Source organism: Macrobrachium rosenbergii, chromosome 50 (assembly GCF_040412425.1).
Source record: "Macrobrachium rosenbergii isolate ZJJX-2024 chromosome 50, ASM4041242v1, whole genome shotgun sequence".
Classification (NCBI taxonomy): domain Eukaryota; kingdom Metazoa; phylum Arthropoda; class Malacostraca; order Decapoda; family Palaemonidae; genus Macrobrachium; species Macrobrachium rosenbergii.
The window spans coordinates 30,582,240-30,591,653 of NC_089790.1; the positions used below are offsets into that span (position 1 = coordinate 30,582,240).

The 9,414-nt window shown below is 36.1% G+C and overlaps 1 protein-coding gene across 1 annotated transcript in view; it reads left to right on the forward strand.

Moving 5' to 3' along the window:
- The window catches only part of LOC136832808 (uncharacterized), a 348,711-nt gene that overhangs the window by 40,736 nt on the left and 298,561 nt on the right, over positions 1–9,414 (forward strand). The gene's annotated exons all lie outside the window — the stretch shown is intronic.

Below are 9,414 nucleotides of genomic sequence, written 5' to 3' on the forward strand. Positions count from 1 at the left end.
AAAATGGGAACTTTTTCAATTATCTCTCCTAACGAATTTAGCACACTCAGTTGGGCATTTTGTTTCTTTTTCTAGAGTACAGCGTGATACACAACATCTTACGGATATGATAAAGCTTTTTTCTTCTAGATGTGACACATTACTGTGATGTGTTTAAAATATTTTTCATTTTTGTGATCATCGATGTTACGACACGTGATATAGTTCCTACAGTGTTCATGTAGGAAGACTAGCAACTTTTGCTTTCGTTATTGCACAATTCACATCAATATAGGAGACTTGATTAGCTTAAGTTTATTATATATACTTTATGTATACATACATTATATATATATATATATATATATATATATATATATATATATATATATTTAATTCGCTATACATTAGGAACAACTTACACCCAAAGAGAATTACAGCTGATAAGCTCCTCTTCCCTGACCAGGATTCGAACCTGCCCCTTCGGTTTAGAAACAACAGGCAGTCGACTTTGACCACTCTGATATCAAGAGAGAGATATAACTTGATATCGACTGTGCTGTACAGATTCTTGTTAAATTCAGGTTCTGTACTTAGAATCGATATCAAACCATCTCCATCTTGATAGCCGATTGGCAAGTTTGTAACACTTGGCTGATTATTAATTTTCCTCACTTATACACGTGTGATTTTTATATTCACAAGTGTAAAGCCACAAATATCGTTTTATTTCGAGGTTACTATGTGCAGGGAATGACTTACACCTAAAGGGAACAACTATTGGATATATATAGGAAAGTACAGGAAAGGCTGGAAATACATTGTATTCCAATTGTGTATCTTTATGAAGAAGACTAGTTCCTGATTGTGTGATTCATGGTGTATGGTTCCCAAATGTGTAAGCTATGGAGTAGAAAATCACATAAAAATTAGGCACGCAGAAGGTTCATCATGTTTTCATCAAGCGAATAAACACAGTACGATTTCCTAAGTTTATTCGTTGTGATATAGTATTCGAAATTTTGTTATATAAGTTTTATATGTGTAGACTATCTTATGACTGTTATTACACAATCATCTATCTAAACATATAGAAAACTGATTTGTAGATTCGATAGATTTTTAGGTGGACGTATTACCCTGTCGGATGAGCCCAAGGTTAGCAGTACAATGCCTGTTCCAAAGAATGGCAGATCTGTAGACTGCAGTAACCATGCCAATTACTCTTCTCCCTGAGCTCTCCAGAGTTACAGAAAAACTTATTTTTAAACCACTATATAAGTATCTGGTATCTAACGGGTTGTTAGCTGATAGTTATGCATATACAGCAGGAAGCCGTTAGATACCTGCGATGCTCTTTTAGACTTGACATGCCATTTGCAAGGGAACCTTGATAAGAGTCTTTAGTGTAGAGTAATTCAAATAGATTTTAGTGCTGTTTACGATTTAGTAATGTACAAGGCATTTATATACTTCAGAATGTTTTAGGCTTGCTTAGCATTCCCTTAGAGTTAGGTAGCAGCAAGTTGCTGTTAATGGGATCCTTACCGAACCTAGACCCATTGTGTCTGGAGTTCCACAGGGTAATGTTTTTGGTCCACTGTTATTTTTAGTGTATACAAGTGATATGGTTGTTGGCCTGGGAAACATGATTGTTCAGTAAGCCGGTGATGCAACACGTGTGAGTGTAGTAAGTCTCCACTTATGAGAAATAGTAGCTGGCAAAGAACGAAATGAAGATATGAACAGATATTTAATGGATCAATAAGAATTTCATTAGCAATTGCCAATTATACCAAGTTTGACCGAAAGAGAAAAAGAAACGGAAACTCGAAAGGGTTCTACAAGTTCATTAGCTAAATATGTCGAAATCATTTACAGATTAATTTCTTACAAAATTTTTACTCATGTCAACTAGAATAAGGCTACGTACAAAAGTTTTACTCCAGTCAACAAAAATAAAGCGACCTACAAAAGTTTTACTCAAGTCAACAAGAATAAAGCTACCTATAAAAGTTTTACCCAAGTCAACAACAATAAGGCAACCCACAAAAGTTTTACTCAAGTCAACAAGAATAAAGTGACCTACAAAAGTTTTACTCAAGTCAACAAGAATAAAGCGACCTACAAAAGTTTTACTCAAGTCAACAAGAATAAGGCAACCCACAAAAGTTTTACTCAAGTCATCAAGAATAAGGCAACCCACAAAAGTTTTACTCAGGTCAACAAGAATAAGGGGACCTACAAAAGTTTTACTCAAGTCAACAAGAATAAGGCAACCAACAAAAATTTTACTCAAGTCATCAAGAATAAGTTTTACTCAAGTCAACAAGAATAAGGCGACCTACAAAAGTTTTACTCAAGTCAACAAGAATAAGGCGACCCACAAAAGTTTTACGCAAGTCAACAAGAATAAGTTTTTACTCAAGCCAGACAAGAATAAGTTTTTACTCAAGTCAACAAGGATTAAGTTTTACTCAAGTCAACAAGAATAAGGCAATCCACAAAAGTTTTACTCAAGTCATCAAGAATAAGTTTTACTCAAGTCAACAAGAATAAGGCGACCTACAAAAGTTTTACTCAAGTCAACAAGAATAAGGCGACCCACAAAAGTTGTATGTAAGTTAGCAAGAATAAATTTTTACTCAAGTCAAGAAGAATAAGGTTTTACTCAAGTCAGCAAGAATAGGTTTTACTTAAGTCAGCAAGAATAAGTTTTACTCAAGTCAACAAGAATAAGGCAACCTACGAAAGTTTTATTCAAGTCAACAAGAATTAGGCGACCTACAAAAGCTTTACTCAACAAGAATAAGGCGACCTACAAAGTTTTACTCATCAACAAGAATAAGGCGACTTACAAAAGTTTTACTCATCAACAAGAATAAGGGGACCTACAAAAGTTTTATTCAAGTCAACAAGAATAAGGCGATCTACAAAAGTTTTACTCATCAACAAGAATAAGGGGACCTACAAAAGTTTTACTCATCAACAAGAATAAGGGGGCCTACAAAAGTTTTACTCGTCAACAAGAATAAGGCGACCTATAAAACTCTTACTCAAGTCAACAAGAATAAGGTGACCTACAAAAGTTTTACTCATCAACAAGAATAAAGTGACCTACAAAAGTTTTACTTATCAACAAGAATAAGGCGACCTACAAAATTTTTACTCATCAACAAGAATAAGGCGACCTACAAAACTTTTACTCATCAACAAGAATAAGGGGACTTACAAAAGTTTTACTCATCAACAAGAATAAGGCTACCTGCAAAAGTTTTACTCATCAACAAGAATAAGGGGACCTACAAAAGTTTTACTTATCAACAAGAATAAGGCGACCTACAAAATTTTTACTCATCAACAAGAATAAGGCGACCTACAAAAGTTTTACTTATCAACAAGAATAAGGGGACTTATAAAAGTTTTACTCATCAACAAGAATAAGGCTACCTGCAAAAGTTTTACTCATCAACAAGAATAAGGGGACCTACAAAAGTTTTACTCATCAACAAGAATAAGGCGACCTATAAAAGTTTTAATCAAGTCTACAGGAATTAGGCGACCTACAAAAGTCTTACTCGAGTCAACAAGAATAAGGCGACCTTTTGACCACTATGATTACCCGAATGTTTCTTAAGATATTTATGAATACAGATTTTTTATGGTTAGACGTGATATGTAAATGAAATAATTGCAAATGAAATAAAAGTTCTTATGTTCCTTATTCATAATTGGTGTTTTATGTTTTATGATGTATTTATTTATGTCTGTAGCCACAAGTTTTCTAAGGAAAGGGAGAATTAACGAATGTTAAGGTGAATGATATTTCTATTGTTCATGTTAAAAATATCTGCATAATGGTTGTTTGGCTGTCGTTTTATATATCTTGCTAAGACTGGGCGTCTCTATTGCTGTATCTATATATACTTCTGTGAATACGTTATTTCATTGAAGGAACGTCACATCTTCCTCTTCAGTAGCTTCGTGAAGACCATTTCGTGGAGCCTGCAGTCCCTCCTGTAGGATGCTATTTTTAGGACACAAGTGCTATCTGAGGCAATTCTGGTTGAAAGCAACTGCGGCAGTAGCTTTAACAGTTTAAAGGATGTTACTCTTTAGTTTAGAAATAGTTTTTTTTTATTGTCATTCCAGAGGTACTGAATTAATTGGAAGGCGTAATGATGACTTGAACTTGTTGATGGGGCTGGCTGAAGGTGGCATGGCTTAGAGGTGCTCTGTTATTGAAGGAGATGCTGCTCTTGTAGGCCAGTTGTTCTTGATTGTGTATCTTTACCCATGAGGTGCATTGCTGCTCCTGGATGCTGCTCCTGTTGGTGTGCAGAAGGTAATTCAATTCTTCAGCTTCCTAAATATTGATAGAAGAGTGCTGACAGGTGACAAAAACTGCTTTATGCGGTCTGCCGCTACTTGCAGTTGGTCTCTCTTCAAATTATTTGGGTCTTAACAATTAGCTTCTCTAGGGGTGGCCTCATTTATGTTTTCATTGAGGAGTCGAATGTTGACCCTTGGTTTTTAAGGTATTGTAGATGGTGTAGCAGGGCAAAGAAAGCCCTTCCACTATAGGTGAGGAGCTGCCACAGTGGCTGTGTTGGCAAGAAAACTTAGCACCACAATATCGGTGGCCTCTCAGGGTGCCCTAGTCGCCATACTCTGCTATATTACCAAAGGCTTTATGAGTTTGGGCTGGCTGAAGATTCTTAATCCAATACTGGTGTCCTTATTAATAGAGTTCCCCACGAGTGTCACTTTCCGTGCTTAACCCTTTCGCTGCGGAATTTGATTCTTATTCCCGGATAAGTGCTAGTTTGAAAAGGCTTCCAGTAAAAAAAAAAAAAAAATCATATTTAAGCACTATATTTTCAGGATTGAACTTTATTTTAGCTTGCAAGTAACACATTGTGTAAAAAAATTATTAAAAATGGAAAAAGTATAAAAATATTTGGAAATTCGTTGGATTCTAAGATCTTTGTTAGTATTACAAGTAACCCTTTTATTACACTATCAGTGTTTGATATATTTATGTTCCACATTTGCAACCCTTCTTGTACTTTGTATTTGTAAATGCTATACTTCAGAATATGTACATGATAATACAGCTGTCTTTATTAGTGATACTCCATCCTTTCTCTAGGTCATCAATCTGATATCTGTCCCTTGCAAATACTGTCTAATATGGCATATCTAATATGAAGCAATTTTCGCTAATATAACTTTCAATGGTAGGTTTGTGAACTAACCCCATTTCAACTGCAACAAAAGCGTGTATATCCATGGATATACAAGCAAAGGTTGCTTCGTATCTATCATAGAATAGAAATATTTATTTGATTCTTTAATTTACTTGATGGTCTAGTTCCTCAGGAAAAAATTTAGTAAAGCATTCATGAGGGGCCAAGCTCTCACGTGCAACTACCTTAGAGTTTATAATTCTTATAATTCATTGTATTATCCAATTGTTTGGGCTTATTATTAGTTATTTCACCTTCAATCCATGTGTATGGCACAACAACATCAACACAAGAGTCTGTTGTAGGGGTATCTTCACCATCATCAGTACCATCATCATCCTCGCTTTCCACCAGATCAGGATCATCATCAATCAGATTCTGAATCAGAAGCAAACAATGAATCCACGATTTCTTCTAGTGATATATATAATATATATATATATATATATATATATATATATATATATATATATAATATATATATATATATATAATATATATATATATATATATATATATATATATATATATATATATATATATATATATATATATATATATATATATATATATATATATATATTTACTAGCTGACCAACTCATCTCTGCCCGGGAAAACTCTGAATGACATTCTATGTGTAGGGGGAGGGAAGAGGGAAGGGGGAGGAGAGGGAGAAGGGAAAAGGGGAGGGGTCTGTGTTGACGGTCCAATTGACAGTTTTTTTTCCATTTGAACGTTAACCCTTCGAACAGTTGTGGGTGAACTGACAGTTATTACTGTGGTGACTGTCCCTTTTATCCAGGCATTACTGTGCTGGCTGTCCCTGTTATTCAGGTATTACTGTGATGACTGCCCCTTTTATTCAGAAATTACTGTGATGACTGTCCCTTTTATCCAGTTATTACTGTGCTGTCTGTCCCTTTTATCCAGGTATTACTGTGATGACCATCCCTTTTATCTAGGTATTACTGTGCCGACTGTCCCTTTTGTCCAGATATTACTGTGGTTATTGTCCCTTTTATCCAGGTATTACTGTGGTGATTGTCCCTTTTATCCAGTATTACTGTGCTGTCTGTCACCTTTAACCAAGTATTACTGTGCTGTCTGTCCCTATTATCCTGATATTACTGTGTTGACTGTCTCTTGTATCCAGGTATGACTTACACTGTCTGTCCCCCTTTAACTAGGTATTACAGTGCTGTCTGTCCCTTTTATCTAGGTATTACTGTGGTGATTGTCCCTTTTATCCAGAAATTACTGTGGTGCCTGTCCCTTTTATCTAGGTATTACTGTAGTGACTGCCCCTTTTATCCAGGTATTACTATGTTGTCTGTCCCTTTAACCAATTATTACTATGCTGTCTGACACCTTTAACCAGGTATTACTGTCTCTCACCTTTAACCATGTATTACTGTGCTGTCTGTCCCTTTCTTCCCGGTATTACCGTGTTGAGTGTCCATTTTATCGAGTCATTACTGTGATGTCTATCCCCTTTATCCAGATATTACTGTGGTGATTGTCCCTTTTATCCAGGTATTACTGTGGTGACTGTCCCTTTTATCCGGATATTACTGTGCTGTCTGCCCCTTTTATCAAGGTATTACTGTGGTGACTGAAAAGCGTTTTCAAAAATATATTTTTATGGTCCATTACACGAAATTAGGTATGACAGGGAACCTTTAACCAAGTATTACTGTGCTGTCTGCCCTTTTATCCAGGTATTACTGTGTTGACTGTCACTTTTATCCAGGTATTACTATGCTGTCTGTCCCCTTTAACCAGACATTACTGCGCTGCCTATCCACTTTAACCAGGTATTACTGCAATGCCTGTCACTTTTATCCAGTTATTAATGTGGTAACTGTCCCTTTCATCCAGAAATTAATATGGTGACTGTCCCTTTTATCCAGGTATTACTGGAGTGACTTCCCCTTCTATCTAGGTATTACTGTGGTGACTGTCCTTTTAATCCAGGTATTACTGTGCTGTCTGTCACCTTTAACCAGTTATTACTGTGTTGTCCGTCCCTTTTATCAAGGTATTACTGTGGTGACTCTCCCTTTTATCCAGGTATTACTCTGCTGTCTGTCTCCTTTAACCAGGTATTATTTTGCTGTCGGTCTCTGTTATCCAGGTATTACTGTGGTGACTGCCCCTTTTATCCAGTTATTATTGTGCTGTCAGTCCCCGTTACCCAGGTATTACTGTGGTGACTGTCCCTTCTTTTATCCAGGTATTACTGTGGTGACTGTCCCTTTTACCCAGGTATTACTGTGGTAACTGTCCCTTCTTTTATCCAGGTATTACTGTGGTGACTGCCCCTTTTATCCAGGTATAACTGTGGTGACTGTCCCTTCTTTTATCCAGGTATTACTGTGGTGACTGTCCCTTCTTTTATCCAGGTATTACTGTGGTGACTGTCCCTTCTTTTATCCAGGTATTACTGTGGTGACTGTCCCTTCTTTTATCCAGGTATTACTGTGGTGACTGTCCCTTCTTTTATCCAGGTATTACTGTGGTGACTGCCCCTTTTATCCAGGTATAACTGTGGTGACTGCCCCCTTTTATCCAGTTATTATTGTGCTGTCAGTCCCCGTTACCCAGGTATTACTGTGGTGACTGTCCCTTCTTTTATCCAGGTATTACTTTGGTGACTGTCCCATTTATCCAGGTATTACTTTGGTGACTGTCCCTTTTATCCAGATATTACTGTGCTGTCTGTCCCTTTTATCCATGTATTACTGTGGTGACTGAAAAGCTTTTTCAATAATATATTTCTATGGTCACGAGTACATGAAATGAGGTATGATAAAACCATATAGTTTATTTACCACAACTTACAAAGGAAAGAGGGAAGGGGAGGGGGGTTGGGGTATGGGTATGAAACCTACCCTGTCATCTAAGTTGGGTCAAATGATGGCCACGTGCCAGATTTTGTCTAAATTGGTCAAGCGGTTCGGATTTCTGTAACGCACAAACCTACAAACAAACATACATACAAACATTCACTGGTATAAATAACATATATATATATATATATGAATATATATATATATATATATATATATATATATATATATATATATATATATATATATATATATAAATATAAGTGTATGTCACGTTAAGTGATGGTTTTGCGGGAACTGCTGGTTCCCCGCTCGTTCCCTTTTGTGGATTGCTGCCTCCTTACCTTCAAGTTTTTTTTGTTTTGATGTTCTCGTCGGTGAGCTGCCGTTTTTCTTTCGCCAGTCGGGTCTGGTAGGGCAGCGAGAGTAGCGGTTGTGGCAGCAGCAGCAGGCAGTTTTTGGAGTCGACGTTGGTCGAGTTTTTGAGCAGCAAATTGGAGCACGCCTACGAAGTGGAGCACGTCGTAGAGGAGGAGTGTGACCACGAGTAGTCGTGTGACCACGAGCTGCTCATCTTTGATGACAGCGTGAGGCTGTCCTGACGTCTCCATCGGGGTATTCTGGTTGGTGGGTTTTTGTCCCTGTTGTGCAGCTGAGGGCTGTCTTGGTGCCCCGATGGAGGACGTATGTTTGGTTTTTTTTTCTGCCTGCTGTTGTTTATTTTTGCCTTTTTTTTTTAAAGCTACTTTTTTTTTGTTTATTTTAACTTGATTTTGTTTAGTGCTGCCTTTTGGTTTTTTTCTTGTATTTATGGTTTTTATCTTTTTACCAGTCCTGACTCACTTGTAAATATTGTAAATAAATTAATTTTGAGCTCATTATATTGTTTTTTGTTGTTTTCCCCTCCTTTGTTTGTTGCATCTGCCGTCAGTCATGACAGCCCCGTCCTGAGTATGTTAAAGAACCTGCATAACGGCCCACTCGGGTCGTTACAGTGTATATATATAAATACCCATATATATGTATATATAAATATAAATTATATATATAAATACTCATATATAATATATTTATATGCTATATATATATATATATATATATATATATATATATATATATATATATATATATATATATATATATATATTTATATATATAATATACTGTTTATATATTATATAAATATCAATATATGTTTATATACATATATATGTATGTGTTTATATATATAACTGAATTACGAAAACATGGAATGTGATGAAAAATAGATAAAGAAAAATCCAGGAAGGAAAGAGAAACATTGGAGTGCTGCGAGGCCTTTCGACTTTTGTCCTTT